Below are 18,312 nucleotides of genomic sequence, written 5' to 3'. Positions count from 1 at the left end.
TACAATTAAAGTGTCGAACCCCTTAGGCCAATATGTGCTAGTTGACAAGGTTTGCAAGAATTGCCCATTAATGATTCAAGGTCACTGTTTTCTAGCTAATTTGATGCTGTTACCATTTGATGAGTTTGACGTTATCTTGGGAATGAACTGGTTGACATTGTATGATGCCAAGGTAGATTGTAAACAAAAAACACTAGAGTTGAAATGTGAAAATGGAGAAATTCTGTGGGTTGAAACAGATGAATCAAATAAATTGCCTATGGTGATTTCACACATGTCTGCATGAAAATACATGAGGAAAGGGTGTGAAGCTTATCCGCTTATGTAATGAATCTTGAGTTGCCTCAATGAAGTTTGAATCGGTCTTAGATAGTCTGTGAGTTTCGGATGTATTTCGGAGGAATTGCACAGGTTGCCTCGAGCAGAGATAGAGTTTGCCATTGATTTGTTGCTTGCATTGCACCGATCTCAATTGCTCCATATAGAATGGCTCCGTGAATTAAAAGAATTGAAGGCTCGATTGCGTGGAGTTAATAGACAAGGGATTTGTGAGACCGAGTTTCTCTCCCTGGGGTGTTCCTGTATTGTTTGTAAAGAAGAAGGATGGTTCAATGAGACTTTGCATTGATTACCGTCAGCTTAATAAGGTGACTATAAAGAACAAGTACCCATTGCCGAGGACTGATAATTTATTCGATCAGTTAAAGGGGGCCACAGTGTTTTCAAAGATCGATTTGAGGTCTGGTTACTACCAGTTGAGAGTTAAGGAGTCAGATGTGCCGAAAACCGCCTTTAGGACAAGGTATGGACATTATGAGTTTCTTGTGATGCCTTTCGACTTAAAAAATGCTCCAGCTATATTTATGGACTTAATGAATCGGATCTTTCGGCCATATTTGGATAAGCTTGTAGTAGTGTTTATAGATGACATTCTAATTTATTCTCGGGATGAGTCTGAACATGCCGAACACTTGAGAACCATATTGCAGATCTTGAGAGAAAAGAAACTGTTTGCTAAGTTCAGTAAAAGTGAGTTCTGGCTTCGTGAAGTCGGATTTTTGGGACATATAGTCTCAAGTGTGGTATTCGGGTGGATCCAAGCAAGATTTCTGCGATCGTTGATTGGAAACCGCCAAAGAATGCATCCGAGGTTAGAAGCTTTTTAGGCTTAGCCGGGTATTATAGATGTTTTGTTGAGGGATTTTCGATGATTGCCTCTCCTATGACTAAGTTGTTGCAAAAGAATGTTAAGTTTGAATGGACTGATAAATGTCAGCAAAGTTTTGAAAAGTTGAAAGCACGATTGACTGAAGCACCAATTTTAGTACAGCCCGAGCCAGGAAAGGAGTTCGTAATTTATAGTGATGCATCATTGACAGGCCTTGGATGTGTGTTGATGCAAGAGGGTAAAGTGGTAGCTTATGCTTCGAGACAGTTAAAACCGCATGAAAAGAACTATCCTACACATGATTTGGAATTGGCCGCTATTGTCTTTGCCTCGAAGATTTGGCAACATTATTTGTATAGTGAAAAATGCCGAATTTTTACTGATCACAAAAGTTTGAAGTATTTGATGAATCAAAAGGATTTGAATCTGCGACAGAGGAGATGACTTGAATTATTAAAAGGTTATGAGATTTAGCTGAAAAGGCAAGTTGAGTCCGCATTTTATTGGGCCGTACGAGATTACTGAGAGGATTGGACCAGTGGCATATCGGTTGGCCTTACCGGTAAAGTTAGAAAGAATTCATAACGTGTTTCATGTATCAATCTTGCGACGTTATCGTTCTGATCCTTCACATGCAATTTCTCCAACAGAAATTGAGATTCGACCGGATGTGACCTATGAGGAGGAACCAATAAAGATTTTGGCTCGAGAAATTAAACAGTTAAGAAATAAAAGTATAGGCCTTAGTGAAAGTATTGTGGCACAGACATGGGATAGAAGAGGTTACGTGGGAACTCGAGGAAGCTATGAGGAAATAGTACCCGAACCTCTTTACCGGTAAGATTTTCGGGGACGAAAATCTCTAAAAGGGGGGAGAATTGTGACAACTCGAATTAGGGCCTAATCGGAATAGTGGTTTCGTGACCACAAATCCGAGATAGAAATAATTGTTTTATAATTATTTTGGGGTTTATGATATGATTTCATGATTTCGTGAAAATTTCGTGATGAAATTCTGTGCATTTTGCGCTTAAGTTGAGATTAGGGACTAAATCGAATAAATTGTAAAACTCGTGTTTTAGAAGTTTTTAGTATGAAATTGCTTTGGAATATTAACTAGGAGGTCTTAAATAGTAATTTGACCCATTCTTAAGTTATGGACAAAAGTTGGACATGGAGGGAATTTTTTTGAAAGTTTAGTAGTAAGGACATTTTGGTCATTTGCATATTAAATGAAATAAAATGGGAAAAATAACACAAAATTGGTTATCATCTTCATTAGTTGCTGCCGAAAATTGCTCTCCTCCATAGCTAGGGTTTCTTCAACTTTCAAGCTTCATAATCAAGAAAGGCGTGGAATCGACCTCGAACGGGGGAAGGAGAAAGTTTTGGACTAAATTGCAAAATTCCCATATTTTGCATCGAGGTAAGTTTGTATGTAAATAATACATTAATTTCATTTACATTTTTATATTTTAGCCTATTATATATATATTAGCTGATGTTGAAGTATAAATCTACTATTGGAAGAATGGAAATAAGTAATAGAGAGAGAGATCCCGGTTGAACATTCGAAAAAATCGAATAAAATAGAGGGAGCGTAGCTAGGTCACATGTATGGTGCCGGTGCACATCATGTGTACAAGAAGGCTACGAGATACTATATAGTAGCTAGGTCACATGTGTGATACGGGATGTATCCCATGTAGACAAGAGAGCTACGTGAGAGATAAATGTAGCTAGGTCGCATGCGTGATTCCAAGTGAAGGACACCATGTAGACAAGAGAGCTACGAGACAAATCGGCTAGGTCACATGGTGGTACTAAGTGTTCACCATGTGTACAAGAGAGCCTAATTAAATGAAATATGATGGTGGGGCTGTGTACTGAAACCATCAAGTATCGAGGATTAATCTGAATTGTTCAACGGGATGGTTTTGTGGTGACATTGTAGTCATGGACCTACACTTGTGATGTATGAAATGTGGTGAAAATGATTTGTGGTATATATATATGTAAGTTAAAATGAGGTTAGTATAAAGAATGTGTGAAAGAGTGAAATTAGCATTAAAACTGTTTTGGACAGGAGCAGTGACGTGATTTTGAAAATTCACCAAAAATAGAAGGAATTTAATTATAGGTTGAATTAGATGTGAAATTAAAGATTAATGAGTCTATTTTCATATAAAAGAAACAGAGCAAGCAAAAGAATTCTATATTTTGAGATATTTACAATTGTGTGAGACTTGCTCAGGATGACATGTGATCCCTTGTTTCAACTTTTAAAAATCATTAAAAATTGTACAAAACAAATTAAGAAATATAGTTTATATGCATAAATTAATTATTGAGTCTAGTTGTAAATGAAATAGGTTTCATAGTTATTTGAATTGTGTAATGAGAGAAATTCAATTCGTAATGAACAGAGGTCAGATCATTTGAGCTGTGTAACAGGGAAAACTTTAACTAATAAACTGTACAAATTGGCTAAACCAAAAATTCTAGGAAAAAATTAGTAAGAATTTTTATGAGTCTAGATTCAGGAAAATGTTACGGATTTGAATTTCGAGTTTCGTAACTTGAGTTATGATTTATTTAGTGATCATGACGCAGGAGGGATAGCTTGATCAAATTGGAGTAAACAGTAAAATTAAAAATATGATATAATTGAGTTATGTTGTAAACATATTAGATTCCTTATTTGTTATTTATATACTTACTTACTAAGCTATAAGCTTAGTTTCTTTTCTCTCCTTTGTCTTATAGTGTCATCCAACTAGCACAGGAGTCAGAGATCGTAGAAGATCCGCCCGCACTATCAATACTCTTGGTATCTGAACTCAACATTTTGAAATATGGCATGTATAGCAAACTTAGTTATTTTGTTATGTGTCATAATTGTCTAGGTTCAAATTACTACTTATAGTATCAAACTAATCATTTTGTACAAGCCTTTGAAGTTGGTTTGTATTGTTAATGGCATATGTTATAATGATCTATGATCAAATTGCATGCCATATTTTTGTTGGGTTTTATTTAATAGTATATACTATAATTTGTTAATACCTCGTACCCTGTTCCGGTGACGGATACTGGTAAGGGGTGTTACATAGGCCATGTGGTATAAGAAATAGGTCACACGGCTGTGTGCCAAGCCTATGCAACTCTCTGACTTGCAAAACATTAAGGTGCAAGTTTCACATGACCAAGACACATGCCCGTGTTCTAGGTCGTGTAGCACACATAGCTGAGACACATGCTCGTGTCTCTGCCCGTGTGCCAAATTCTAAGCATTCAGTTTCAAAATTTTAGGATGCAGGGGACACACGACCAAACCACACACGCACATGCCAGGTTGTGCGTCACACACGGTCAAGACACACTCCCATGTGTCTACCTGTGTGGACAAAATAAAGCTATTTTCTAGCTTTATTTCTCACCCAAACTTTGCCAATGACCTACACCAAAACTTCCATTCAAATACCAACCAATTCAAGCATCATAACCAAGTTAATTCTAACATCTAACATGGTACATCATTACATGTTGTTTATAATCTTACCCTTTTGTGAACATACATGTTAACATAATTTAATCAACCACACTAAACACATAGATATTCATCATGGTATAACCTTATAACTTAACCAAAACAAATCTTTACTAGCCATTCCAATAGCTAGATTACAATCAACCATTTACGTGCCAATATGGCCAAGTAACCTATACATGCCATTATAACCATAATTGATTTACCATATGTACAGAAATAGGCTGATGGATAATGTGAGTGATCTCTGCCAAGCTTCCAATCCAACGAGATTTCGGTTTACTATAGAACAAGGAAATAAAACTAAGTCAGCATATAATGCTTAGTAAGTTCATATAACATGGTACTTAACTTACCATTCATTCTATTTCAAGATAAACATGTAAGGCACATTCAATCAATTTGATCTCAAGTCCTACACATATCCTCATTGCCCTTGTTAGTCATACATTCTATAATATCATCAAGAAACATATATGGGATCCAAAAAAATCAGATTTCCAAACACATATGCTTTCCACATCATATATTCATTTAATATGAATAAATCATATATTTATATTAAAAGTATATTTTCATAATAATTCATCTCGAGTTCAAATTATTTCATGTCAGAACTGATACGATCCACCTCGGATAAGTCGAGTCGTATGTCAAGTGCCTGATCGTCGACGAGAAAGTACCGATAATTTAGTTTAGAAATTTAATTAGAAGAAGGAATTTCAGAAGAATTGTATTTGAGAAGGTTTTAAATCGGTTTAAATAGATAGAAAGGTTCGATGGAATAGAAATTAAGGGGGTTGGAAGAAGTAAGGATAAGAGGAAGTTTTAGTTCGGTAGAAGGTGTACTGGATGGAATGATGTGCCTTGGTGAATTTGGTAAAGAAAAAAATAATAATGATCGATATGGTAAGAAATGGTAGTTTGAATATGGTTTTGGTATGAAATGGTAAAGGTAAGAAATGGAATTGAACAAAAGTGCAAACAAGAACCAATACCGATATGGTATCGACCCGTTGTTTATAAGCCCTTTTTGTTCAATTTTGGTTTGGTTAAAAGTGACCTCGACCCACTATCTAGAAAGATAGGAACCTCGGTATGCTCGAACACCACACTACGAGTAGTGATAAGTTCAGTTTTCAACAAAGAAAATGATTGACACAACTAGAACACTAGGTAGCCAACGAATCTTGGAACAAAAATCAGAGAAAAGTTTGCCTCACAATTTTGGCAGAGTTTCATTAACAAAGTCAAAAATTCCCCTTTACAAAGGCTGATTTCACCTATTTATAGTGCTAGAATAGGCTAGCTGAATAGTCACAAACATTCAACTTAATGTGCCAAGTAAAAGCTAAAATTAAACTCAAGTCTTTTCACATTCTTGAGCCAAATAACTCTATCCTTGAATTCACTTCAATTCATCTGAATGATTGACTTTAATTGCTTGAAAAATGACTTTTGAGTTAGCCCTTGGTCAGCTGAATGGACACCAACTCTTAACTAGCTTCATAATTGGTGTTTGAATGCTTGAAATGACCTTTGAAGTGGTAAAAGAGGCTGGTAGTGGAAAAGGTTGCTGCCAAAATTAATTTGGATGATATAATGCTCCTTAAACCTCCTTTAAATGATGTATAACCCTTCTTATAACAGCCCCCTTGCTTTGTAACCGAAAATGACTTGAAAAGCCACTTTATTTAATTTGTAATAGCCTTGAATTGTAACGGTTATTGACTTGAAAAGACTCCTGCAATAAACATATTAAAATGAGCTTATTAAACACATGTAAACACTTATTAAACATAACACACATTAATACTTAACTTAAGTAAATAAACTATGCATCAATTATTCCAACAACTAGTTAATTAAAGAAGCATCATTAAATAAACTTAACTCATGCATTAATAAATAATCCTAGGAACTAGATTAATTAAGAGCATCACTTATTAAATTAAGACATAATTAAAGCAACTAATGTGAACTTAATTTAACACTTATCATATTAACTAACTAATTAAGGAACTTATTAAATTAAGAGTAAAACTAATTTAATGAGCTAAAATAGTTGGTGAACTAAATAAACTAAGCTGAACTTGCAGAAAAATGCAAGGTGAATTTGAGGAACAATCTTAATTGATGTGACCAGGCAGAATATCGTCCCAGATACGAGCTACGAGAGCTGAAATAGAATCTTTAAAAGACTTGGCTCGGGCTCTTATAATAGGACCTTGAGGCAGCTCCATGTGATCCTTGCTCGAGCTACGAGAGTCATAAGGCACACTCACATCAAGAACTTTACTCATATTATTTGAAATATCAATGTCACACGAGTAGTACACTCAGGGTGTTCAAATTTATAATTAAGGATGAACATATTCATCAAATAAATTCCATGTACAAATATCATCATCTCATGTTTCCATATATCAATTATCATGTATAATCATTTTCATGTATTTCAGGCAGATACGTCTAATAACTCATTTTTTATTCATATCTTCTCATGTCAGAATTTTTACCCTTTGAATTTATTCGAAATATCGATGGATACACAGGTAGTATACTCAAGGTGTACAAATCAGGATCTGTCAATTCATATTCAGGGGTACCCATTAGGGCACTTAATCAGAAAGCACACTCCCGAGCCACATATCATATAACAGGATTACTTGTCCAAGCTAAATCCTATTTTCAACATATGCTCACAAGAGCTTAATCAAGATTACTCGTCTAGGCTAAATCCTATCTGTACATATGCTCAAGAGGGCTTATATCAGGATTACTAGTCGAAGCTAAATCTTTTCTGTAATGAGGTCAATAGGATTATTCTTCTGAGCTAAATCCCGTTAGCAACAAATGCAAGACCTCATTCAATAAGGAAATTTATCCATCGATTTTCATTTATTCAAACGGGATTTAACATTTTTCAAGCATTATCAAGCATGTAATTATTTCATACATCTATAACATTCAGATAATTCAAATAAACACATTCCACATTCATTTCAAGCATAAAAGTAACATTTTTATCATTTATCATTTATCATTTATCATTTATCGAGCATTACCATTGATCGGGCTTTTTGGGTTATGTTTTCAATGTCATATATTTATATGATATTTATATAAATTACATACACAAAATTTAATTCAAGCATGTAAATATATAATTTAGTTACACGAACTTACCTCGACAATCGTTCGTGTACGTAAAATCTACTAATCCAATATTCTCCTCTATTACTCGTTTTAACTCTGAATTTGGTGTATCCAGATCTATACGAGTAAATTTAACATCAATTTAATACAATTTAAACTCAATTCAGTCCAATTTACATCTTAGGCAAAATTACCATTTTGCCCTTAAACTTTTAATTAATGACAATTTCTTCCCTAGGCACGGAAAATGAAATTCATGCAATTTACTCCTTATTCCATGCCTAACCAAAATTTAAATATAAAACTTATAGCACATGAATTCTATAAAATTCAAATTTTTTCTTCAATTTTCACAAAATTACAATTTAGTCCCTAAATCATGTTTTCATCAAAATTCACTTTGTAAAAGTTGTTTATCTATCAACAACCTTTCATATTCTACCATAAATTTCAAATTTTCAGCATATTCATCCATGGCATAACTTTTATACTTTGATAATTTTTTAAATTAATCCCCCAAATAGATAGATTAAACTATCCCGATTTCAAACATATAAAAATTAGTAAAAACAGGACTTGAATACTTACCTAATTTGGCCAAGAAAGCTTGGTTTCTCTTTCCTAGGGTTTCAATGGAATATCTAGGGAAGAAGATGATATAAAATGATTTTTGTTTCTATTTAATTATTTATCATCTTTTAATTTTATTACTTTCAATTTAGTCCTTAAACTTTTTCTAATTTTCCATGGATGAATTATCCAAAAATATCTACTAACTTTTCATTCATGGTCTAATTATCATATAAGGATCTCCAATTTAAAGTTCTATAGCTATTTAATCCCTTTAGCTATTAGAACTCAACTTTTGCACTTTGTGCAATTTGATCCATTATCAAATTAAACATGTAATTGATAAAATTTCTTTACAAAATTTTCACACAATATTATTATCATACTTTAGATCATAAAATAGTATTAAAATAATTTTTCTTTACGGACTCGGATCTACGGTTCAAATCCTTTATTCGATTTTATCAAAAATGGGCTATTACAAAACTACTTAATAATTATTAAAAATTCAGAATAATAAAATAATAAAATAATAAAAGCCTATAAATACAATATTGGGCTCATATATAATAAAAATTCAGCTTAAAACCCGAACCCAATATGATTTAAATTCAAATTAAAAGCCTGAAACTCTTAATTCCCGTAATAACCCCGTCCCGAAATTTTGCTCGCACAATCTTCACTAAAACTGTCATAACTTGAGCTCCCAAACTCAAAATCAAGTGATTCAATGTGCGTTCTAAAGCTAAGAGATAGATCTTCAAATTCCATGCAGACATCTCCACCTAGAAATTCCAAGATTCCATCCTAAAAGTCACCACACGTCTGCTGATTTCCCAAGCTTGAAAATTGGTAGCTTTGGAGAATAGAATTTGATAAATTTCACCCCATTCGTGCATGTATCAGGAAGTGACCAAAAGGTCACTTGTTGCACAAAATTGCATTAAAGTAGAATCTCTCCAAAGGTTAAGAATAGAAAAACTCCCTTCTTGAATGTTGGCAATTAAAAATGTGAAACTGTAACACCCCTTACTCGTACTCGAGACCAGGAAAAGTACGAGACATTACCAGACATATACTCGAACACTTTTAGAAAATACAGGTTATAAAATTTCATTCAAATTTAAAACTGACTAAATGACATCATAGTGTCTTAGTTATGGACCTACAAGATCCAAAACATATATTAAAAGCGATCCAGGACTAAACCAAAAATTGTAGTAGAATTACTAGGGTTATGCCTCGCACGCCCGTGTGAAGGCAAAGCACATTCCTGTGTGCTTAAGGACGCGCCCGTGTGTCCCACCCGTGTTGAATTATTTGGATTTATTTTCCATTTCAAACCTACAGGGGTTTTTACACAGCCAAGCACACGCCTGTGTCCCTCACACGGCCCAGACACGCCCGTGTCCAAAAACTCAGACATTCTATTTATGACATCATCATTCATTTTGAGGCACACGACCAAGGCATCTGCCTGTGTGTTTACTACCATGCAATCTGACCTAAAATTTTAAATGCAGGGGACATACGGTTGGGCAACACGACCACAGGGGTTGACCGTGTGTCACACACGGCCTAGGCACATGCCCATGTGTCTACCCGTGTGGACCTTTTCAGAGCTATTTTCGAAGCCTTTAGTCACCTTCTATCATCCATACACATTTAGGGGTTTCAATAGTATGTAACATGACCTAATTATACTCTTAAAAAACCTTGACATAACTCATTGCATGCTAACCTCAGCTCGTCGGTTTAGTACATGCTAGATTATCCTTTTCGTATTAGGGATTAACATAGTACATTTTACCTTTTTACAATTAGGCCATATTATAACCATATACCATTGTACGCTATATCCACTCCTAAATTATTAGGTCCCATTTCAATCATCCATTTATGATAAGCCTCATCATCATATCTCATGAAACTTTTAAACATAGATATGCATCATTAGTACGTTTACAACCTACATCAATATGAGCCATATCTCATGGCCATATACAAAAGAATAAGTATACCATTTAAGCCCTTACAATGGCTAGCCAAATGACACAGTAACAAAATAACCAAAAATACTATACATGCAATTAAACACAATAAAAGTATCGATATACCAAAGCGGGACAAGTCGATAGTGTGTTGATTCCCCAACCGTCTTCCAATCTTCACGAGTCCTCGAGCTCTGTAAGACAGGGAAAAGAGAAGGGGGTACGCATTTATATCTTAGTAAGTTTCGATAATTGGAAAAAAAACTTACCAGTTAATTAGCATACAACCATGTTAAGCAATAATTCTAATAAATATGAAATAGTTTCCCTATCACATACACTCAATCATCAAGTTAGTCTCATAACAATACATCATGTCATTAGTCTTAGATGAGCTCATCAATTCAATATTCCCATTCTTTATTTTAGCATGTTAATTCCCGTTGAATTTCTAGAAAATTTTGATGGATAACCATTTACCGTCAAATCATACGAGTGGTCATCTCAAGTATGCACTCCCATGAACCTTACATCTTATGACGGGATTACCAGTCCAGGCTAAATCCCCTATAGTAAAAACTCATAGAGCAATGTCGGGATTACCAGTCTAGGCTAAATCCCTTTTTAACGACAATTGCTTTCATAAGCTCGAATCTAAATTGCCAGTCCAGGTTAAATTTAGTCTTCAATCGGATTACCCGTCCGGGATAAATCCTTAATGCACCATATTCTTTGGGAGGCTCGATCACTCAAGAAACACTTGTTCGGGCTAGATCCTTTCTATTTTAAGATCATTGGATTACCCGTCCGGGCTAGATCCTTTTCTGCAACACATGTAGGATCTCGTATCATGCAAGCCATAATTTATCCATCGGATTTTCCCTTTCTATTTCAACTGGGACATTTATCATCTTTTCTTTACTCAAGCCCATTGCATGAATTATCATGCAATGAATATCTAAATTTTCATACATTCAAGAACATGCATGTTTAGTATATTAAGAGTTTATGTAACACCCCGAATTTGGGCCTAGAAGTATTGGGCCTTGAGTGGGGGTCCGAAGGGAGGTTATATATAGGTATTTAATTGTGCAATGAAATGAAACAATTAAATGTTTGCTATTAGTGGTTAATGGCTTTGAGAAGTGTTGGAGAATACTTGGGTTCAAACTTGGGCTTTAGCAAAAATTTTGGTATTAAGTGAAAAAAAAAACCTGGATGCTTGGATGAGGGTTTTGAAATTATTGTGTTAAATAAATGACACAAAGAAGCTTGTAGTCTAGTGGTTGTGGCGTCATTAAGGTTGTATGGGAGCCTGGGTTCAAGCCTTGGCTCTTGCAATTTATTTTGTTTTTTTAAAGGGAACCTGGACTTTGGCCTTTAGACCTTATAATTAATTGGGGATAAAATATAACACAAAAAGCCTTGTGGCTTAGTGGCAAGTAGCGTGTGGAGCATTTAAGGGGAGGCATAGGTTCGAATCCCATAGCAAGCAAATAGCATTTATTTTGCTAACGAGGGGCAAGAGTTGGTGTTGAATTTAAACTCTAATGTTGGAGGATCCCACATCGAAGCTAATATAAGAGTGGTTGTGAAGTGGCTTTAAATAGAGGAACCATGAGGAGAGTAAATGTACCTTTCTTGGTGATCCTTTTCATTGTATGGCGTGCTCGTTTGGGTTGGCGTCGGCTAAGAGTGCTCGGAGTGTGGATTAACTCCAGGTCTCCTATCGTGTGTATTTCTTACTACTCTAGGCTGTAGGATGGCTACTTGGTCGCGATGGGTGAAAGGGGTCATGTGGGCCTAATGGGCCTACAAGCCCAATTGGATAAGTTGTTTGATTGTGTAGTAAATTTGGGCTAGGCTAGGTGAATCTAATATTTGTGGCTAGATTTGGGCTAAAAGGGCCACACGAGTGTGGGCCCATTTGGTAGAGAATGGGCTTTAGAGCCATTAGTATTGTTATCCATGTTTAAAATACTTTGGTTTACAAAATTACCAAAATACCACCTTTGTAAAATTACTAAAATACCCTTGGTTTATAAAATTACCAAAATACCCTAGTTTGTAAAATTACCAAAATACCCTTAGTTTGTAAAATTATCAAAATACCCCTAGTTTGTAAAATTACCAAAATACCCCTAATTTGTGAAATTACTGAAATACCCTCGACCTGTAAAATTATTGAAATACCCTCGACTTGTAAAATTACCAAAGTACCCTCGATTTATAGAATTACTGTTTTACCCTCGATTTGTAAAATTACCGTTTTACCCTCGATTTATAGAATTACCATTTTACCCCTAATTTACATAATTACCATTTTACCCCAGATTTACATAATTATCGTTTTACCCTCGACTTACAGAATTACCGTTTTACCCTCGATTTACAGAATTACCATTTTACCCTCGATTTATAGAATTACTATTTTACCCTTGATTTACAGAATTATTGTTTTACCCTTGATTTACAAAATTACCGAAATACCCCCAATTTGTAAAATTACCAAAATACCCCTAATTTACAAAGTTACAGAAATACCCTTGACTTTCTAAAAATTATAGGAATACCATTGGTTTACAAAATTACTGAAATACCTTTGGTTTGTTGATTTACCAAAACACCCTTGTAGGATGAAATGACTAAAATACCCTAAAAGGTAAAAAGATCGTAAAGCCCTCAGTAGGGTAAAGTGACCGTAATACCCTGTATGGTAAAATGACGAATATGCCCTTATGTTCCGTATGGTGATGTGCTTAGGATTTACATATATTGATATTGGATTAGTTAAGTTTGAGTGACGGTGGTGGTTATCGTGGCGATTGATTTTGGAAACGTTTCAACTTCAACCCGTAATGGTGTGTACTAACCCTCGTAATAGCTTAGATTAATATTTCTTTGAAAAGTTTGAAAGCTTCATATTTTAGTGATTCGAGAATTAATATTTAGATCTATTTTCTCGCATGCGTTTAAGTTGGATTCTAGCGGATATGGGGTAGGAAGGTATTTGGAACGTTCTTCAACGAGTAGATATCTTGGTAAGTATTCGAACCTTCTTTCCATTTGTATCTTGTGGTTTAAGAAAAGCTGAAAACCCCTCTGTCGACTAAGGCTAAAAGGGTTTTTGGTGTTATTTGGTTTGTTGGTGCTAGTGAGGATTAAAGGCTACCGATCGAAGAGTGTGTGAAAAGCTTGGATCATCGGAGTGACTAAATCTAGTCATCAACTTCGGCAAAGGTATGAACCCAAGGGCTATTGTGGATGGTGGCCGAATGTGTAAGTGATGATAATAGGTTGTTTTCGATTTGGTTTAATATTAACATGGTCTAATCTATAAGTGGTTGATTATAGGAGAAATCGCATAGGAGATCTCGTCAAGGAATATCACAAATCAGGTGTGTAACGAACCCTTTCATAACTTAAAGCGATAAAATGCGAAAAGCGAAATGCCAAATTTCGGCATTTCGAGGACTTGTGAGCAATGAACGCTCACTAGTTAGTTAGAATCGATGAGACGGTGATCGAGAACGATGGAAACGGTAAGAATGTGATTTTTGGCGTTCTTGGTAAGTTGGGCCTCGAGGGAAAGTGGGGCCCATTGGGCTTTCGGGCCCATTGGGTAAAATTGGTAGAAAACGAAAATCATTAAATTACATGATAAGACCGTTAAAACCGTTATGGAATATAGGCTAAGTGGGCCTAGACGACGAAATTGGCTAAGTAGGGCCCATTAGGGTTTTAGGCCCAATAACTCGATTTCGCTAAAAATGGGCGTAATCATTGTTTGCACCCATGGATTGTTAGTAATCGTTAATGAACATGGAAACCCTAATTTTTGGTAAAATTACGAGATTACCCTTATAATATGAAAATGACCGTTTTGCCCCTAGGTAAAAATGACCATTATACCCCTAGGGTTTATGTATGATTTTAATACATGGGATTTTGATAAATATGGTATGTATGATATGCACATGAAATGTATGCTATGCACATGATATGTATGATATGCACATGAGGTAATCATAAATGCATTGGGTTGGGTTTTATATGGATGGAGGAAGTGAAAAGGGCTTATGCCCGATTATCAAAAGGGCTTATGCCCTGCTTATCAAAAGGGCTTATGCCCGATTATAAAAGGGCTTATGCCCGATTATTGAAAGGGCTTTTGCCCCATTATTAAAAGAGGCTAGGCCTCCAATTATATGATAAAGCAACTATCTGCCAGTGGAGAGTTTGGCGGGGTGGGTCGAGTTAATCCCCACATGGTGTGTTGGTTGGTACGGGTGGAGAGTAGCGGATGGTGGGTTGAGTAGTCTCCCCAAATGGGTTGCATTCTTTCATTGAAATTATATGTGACATTGAAATGGGCCTAAGGGCCATACCGTTTCTGATAAAGGTTTGACCCGATAATATGAAATATGAAAAGGCTTGCCCAAGAATATGAAATATGAAAAGGCTTGACCCAATATTATGAAATATGAAATATGAAAAGGGCTACTGACCCGATGCATGATTGAGATTGGATTTGGGCTCGGACCCAACAGTAGTTATTGTTTTGGGCTCGAAAGGGCTTGTTGCACACCGAGTTTCCAAACTCACCCCCTTTCCTTAACCTTGCGGTGAGCCTTGATGTGGGGACTTGGGCGGAGGGATTGAGTGGCCACGGTGATTGTTTTGGACTTTTAAATAAGTGTTGGTTTTCATTTAATTTCCTTTAATTATTATTTATTTTGGGTTGTAATAAGGCCAATTTTAACTTTCCTTTTATTTCTTTTGAATTATTTTAATTTTAATAACTTTAAAAATTGGTTAATAATTATTCAAATGGGCTAGACTTAGGGCGTGTTTTCAAAATGATACTTGTTTTCAAAATATCTCAACACCACGATTAATCGATTTATCAAAGACGTCCACTTAAACAAATTTAAACTCGATATAACAAAGTGTGGCTATGGTTGTGGGCATGTCTAGGATTGGATCCAATTAAAGAGCTTGGTACTTAGCGGCCTTCATGGCTCACCTCCTCTGTCTCGGATACCTACTGGTGCCCGGCTTCCATACACTTTGTTAACTCAATAAAATGTATGGTTTTAAAACACTAAAACGGAACGTGGGTTTTCAACTCCAATGTGGCACGTCAGATTCGCCATAACGTCTTGGCGAGTTTGGGGTGTTACATTTAGTGGTATCGAGCCTAGGTTGCAACAACTTCGGTGTGGATCGGGTTCAAAATCTTTTGAAAACTTAGGCCTAAGAAGGGTATTTTGGAAATGGTTTTGGAAAGTTCATTTCCAAAATGTTTTCTGAGTATACATGTTAAAATGGTTTAAATTTTTCGGGTTTCAAATTTGGTAACAGAAGAAGTGGCACACTGAATCCCTGCACCAAGTCTGTAAGTATTTCATTCCTCATATTACACTTTGTATTAAGATATTCTGTAGATAGAACTGAGACCATATCATGACATTATGACTAGGGCAACCCTAAAAACTCTAGAATCTGAGAGATCGTAGCTAGGCTATGATTACGTGAAAATAGAAACTTTAAAATACTATCTCTGCATAAGACATATGAATAAATAGTAAAATTTTGAGATCTTGGTAGTTAATTGATATGTGTCTTGGTAATGTAGAGTATTGATATGGATTCGAGGGTAAGCAAAGTCTACCAACTTTGGGTTGCGGTAACTTCGGAGCTTGGTACCGAGGCCTTGGCCGAGTTAGTAAGGCAAGTGGTAGAGGAAGTATTGGATACCAAACTTAAGGAAATTAGGGAAACGCTTCAAGCGGGTGCATGGAGTGTAAGAAAAGGAAGGATTCTAGTTCTTAGAAAACCAAGCCTCGCTTACGTGAAACATGTTAAGGCACGACCAAACTATCCAATCTGCAAATCGCAACGGACGTCATCCGGGTGAATGCCATAGGAAGACAGGAGCATGTCTTAGATGTGGGTCCAAGGAGCATCGAGCTCGGGATCGCCAAGTTTATTTTATTTAAATATGTGTTCTGAATTGTATGCGTGCTTAATAAATGTTTCTTTACTTTGGTAATTAGATGTTCGGGTCGTACTAAGAATTATTTTTAATTAGAGTGCGTGGCGGAAGCATAGAGGTTTGACTTGAGTAATACTGATTAGTTGATAGTTGGAAATTTCGAGGACGAAATTTCTTTAAGGGAGTATAATTGTAACACCCAATTTGGGCCTAAAGTATTGGGCCTTGAGTGGGGGTCCGTAAGGAGGTTATATATAGGTATTTAATTGTGCAATGAAATGAAACAATTAAATGTTTGCTAATAGTGGTTAATGGCTTTGAGAAGTGTTGGAGAAATCTTGGGTTCAAACTTGGGCTTTAGCAAAATTTTGGTATTAAGTGAAAAAAAACACGGATGCTTGGATGAGGGTTTTGAAATTATTGTGTTAAATAAATGACACAAAGAAGCTTGTAGTCTAGTGGTTGTGGCGTCATTAAGGTTGTATGGGAGCTCGGTTCAAGCCTTGGCTCTTGCAATTTATTTTTTTTTTAAAGGAACTGGACTTTGGCCTTTAGACCTTATAATTAATTGGGGATAAAATATAACACAAAAGCCTTGTGGCTTAGTGGCAAGTAGTGTGTGGAGCATTTAAGGGGAGGCATAGGTTCAATCCCATAGCAAGCAAATAGCATTTATTTTGCTAACAGGGGCAAGAGTTGGTGTTGAATTTAAACTCTAATGTTGGAGGATCCCACATCGAAGCTAATATAAGAGTGGTTGTGAAGTCGGCTTTAAATAGAGGAACCATGAGGAGAGTAAATGTACCTTTCTTGGTGATCCTTTCATTTGTATGGCGTGCTCGTTTGGGTTGGGCGTCGGCTAAGAGTGCTCGGAGTGTGGATTAACTCAGGTCTCCTATCGGTGTGTATTTCTTACTACTCTAGGCTGTAGGATGGCTACTTGAGTCATGATGGGTCGAAAGGGGTCATGTGGGCCTAATGGGCCTACAAGCCCAATTGGATAAGTTGTTTGATTGTGTAGTAAATTTGGGCTAGGCTAGGTGAATCTAATATTTGTGGCTAGATTTGGGCTAAAAGGGCCACACGAGCGTGTGGGCCCATTTGGGCCGAGAATGGGCTTTAGAGCCATTAGTATTGTTATCCATGTTTAAAATACTTTGGTTTACAAAATTACCAAAATACCCTGCTTTGTAAAATTACTAAAATACCCTTGGTTTATAAAATTACCAAAATACCCCTAGTTTGTAAAATTACCAAAATACCCTAGTTTGTAAAATTATCAAAATACCCATAGTTTGTAAAATTACCAAAATACCCCTAATTTGTGAAATTACTGAAATACCCTCGACCCTGTAAAATTATTGAAATACCCTCGACTTGTAAAATTACCAAAGTACCCTCGATTTATAGAATTACCGTTTTACCCTCGATTTGTAAAATTACCATTTTACCCTCGATTTATAGAATTACCGTTTTACCCCTAATTTACATAATTACCATTTTACCCCAGATTTACATAATTATCATTTTACCCTCGACTTACAGAATTACCGTTTTACCCTCGATTTATAGAATTACCGTTTTACCCTCGACTTATAGAATTACTGTTTTACCCTTGATTTACAGAATTTCTTGTTTTACCTCGATTTACAAAATTACCGAATACCCTCAATTTGTAAAATTACCAAAATACCCCTAATTTACAAAGTTACAAAATACCTTGACTTTCTAAAAATTATAGGAATACCATTGGTTTACAAAATTCTTGAAATACCTTTGGTTTGTTGATTTACCAAAACACCCTTGTAGGATGAAATGACTAAAATACCCTAAAAGGTAAAAAGATCGTAAAGCCCCAGTAGGGTAAAGTGACCGT

The sequence above is a fragment of the Gossypium arboreum genome, chromosome 6 (assembly GCF_025698485.1).
Source record: "Gossypium arboreum isolate Shixiya-1 chromosome 6, ASM2569848v2, whole genome shotgun sequence".
Lineage (NCBI taxonomy): Eukaryota > Viridiplantae > Streptophyta > Magnoliopsida > Malvales > Malvaceae > Gossypium > Gossypium arboreum.
Note: the sequence above shows the minus strand (reverse complement) of the source record.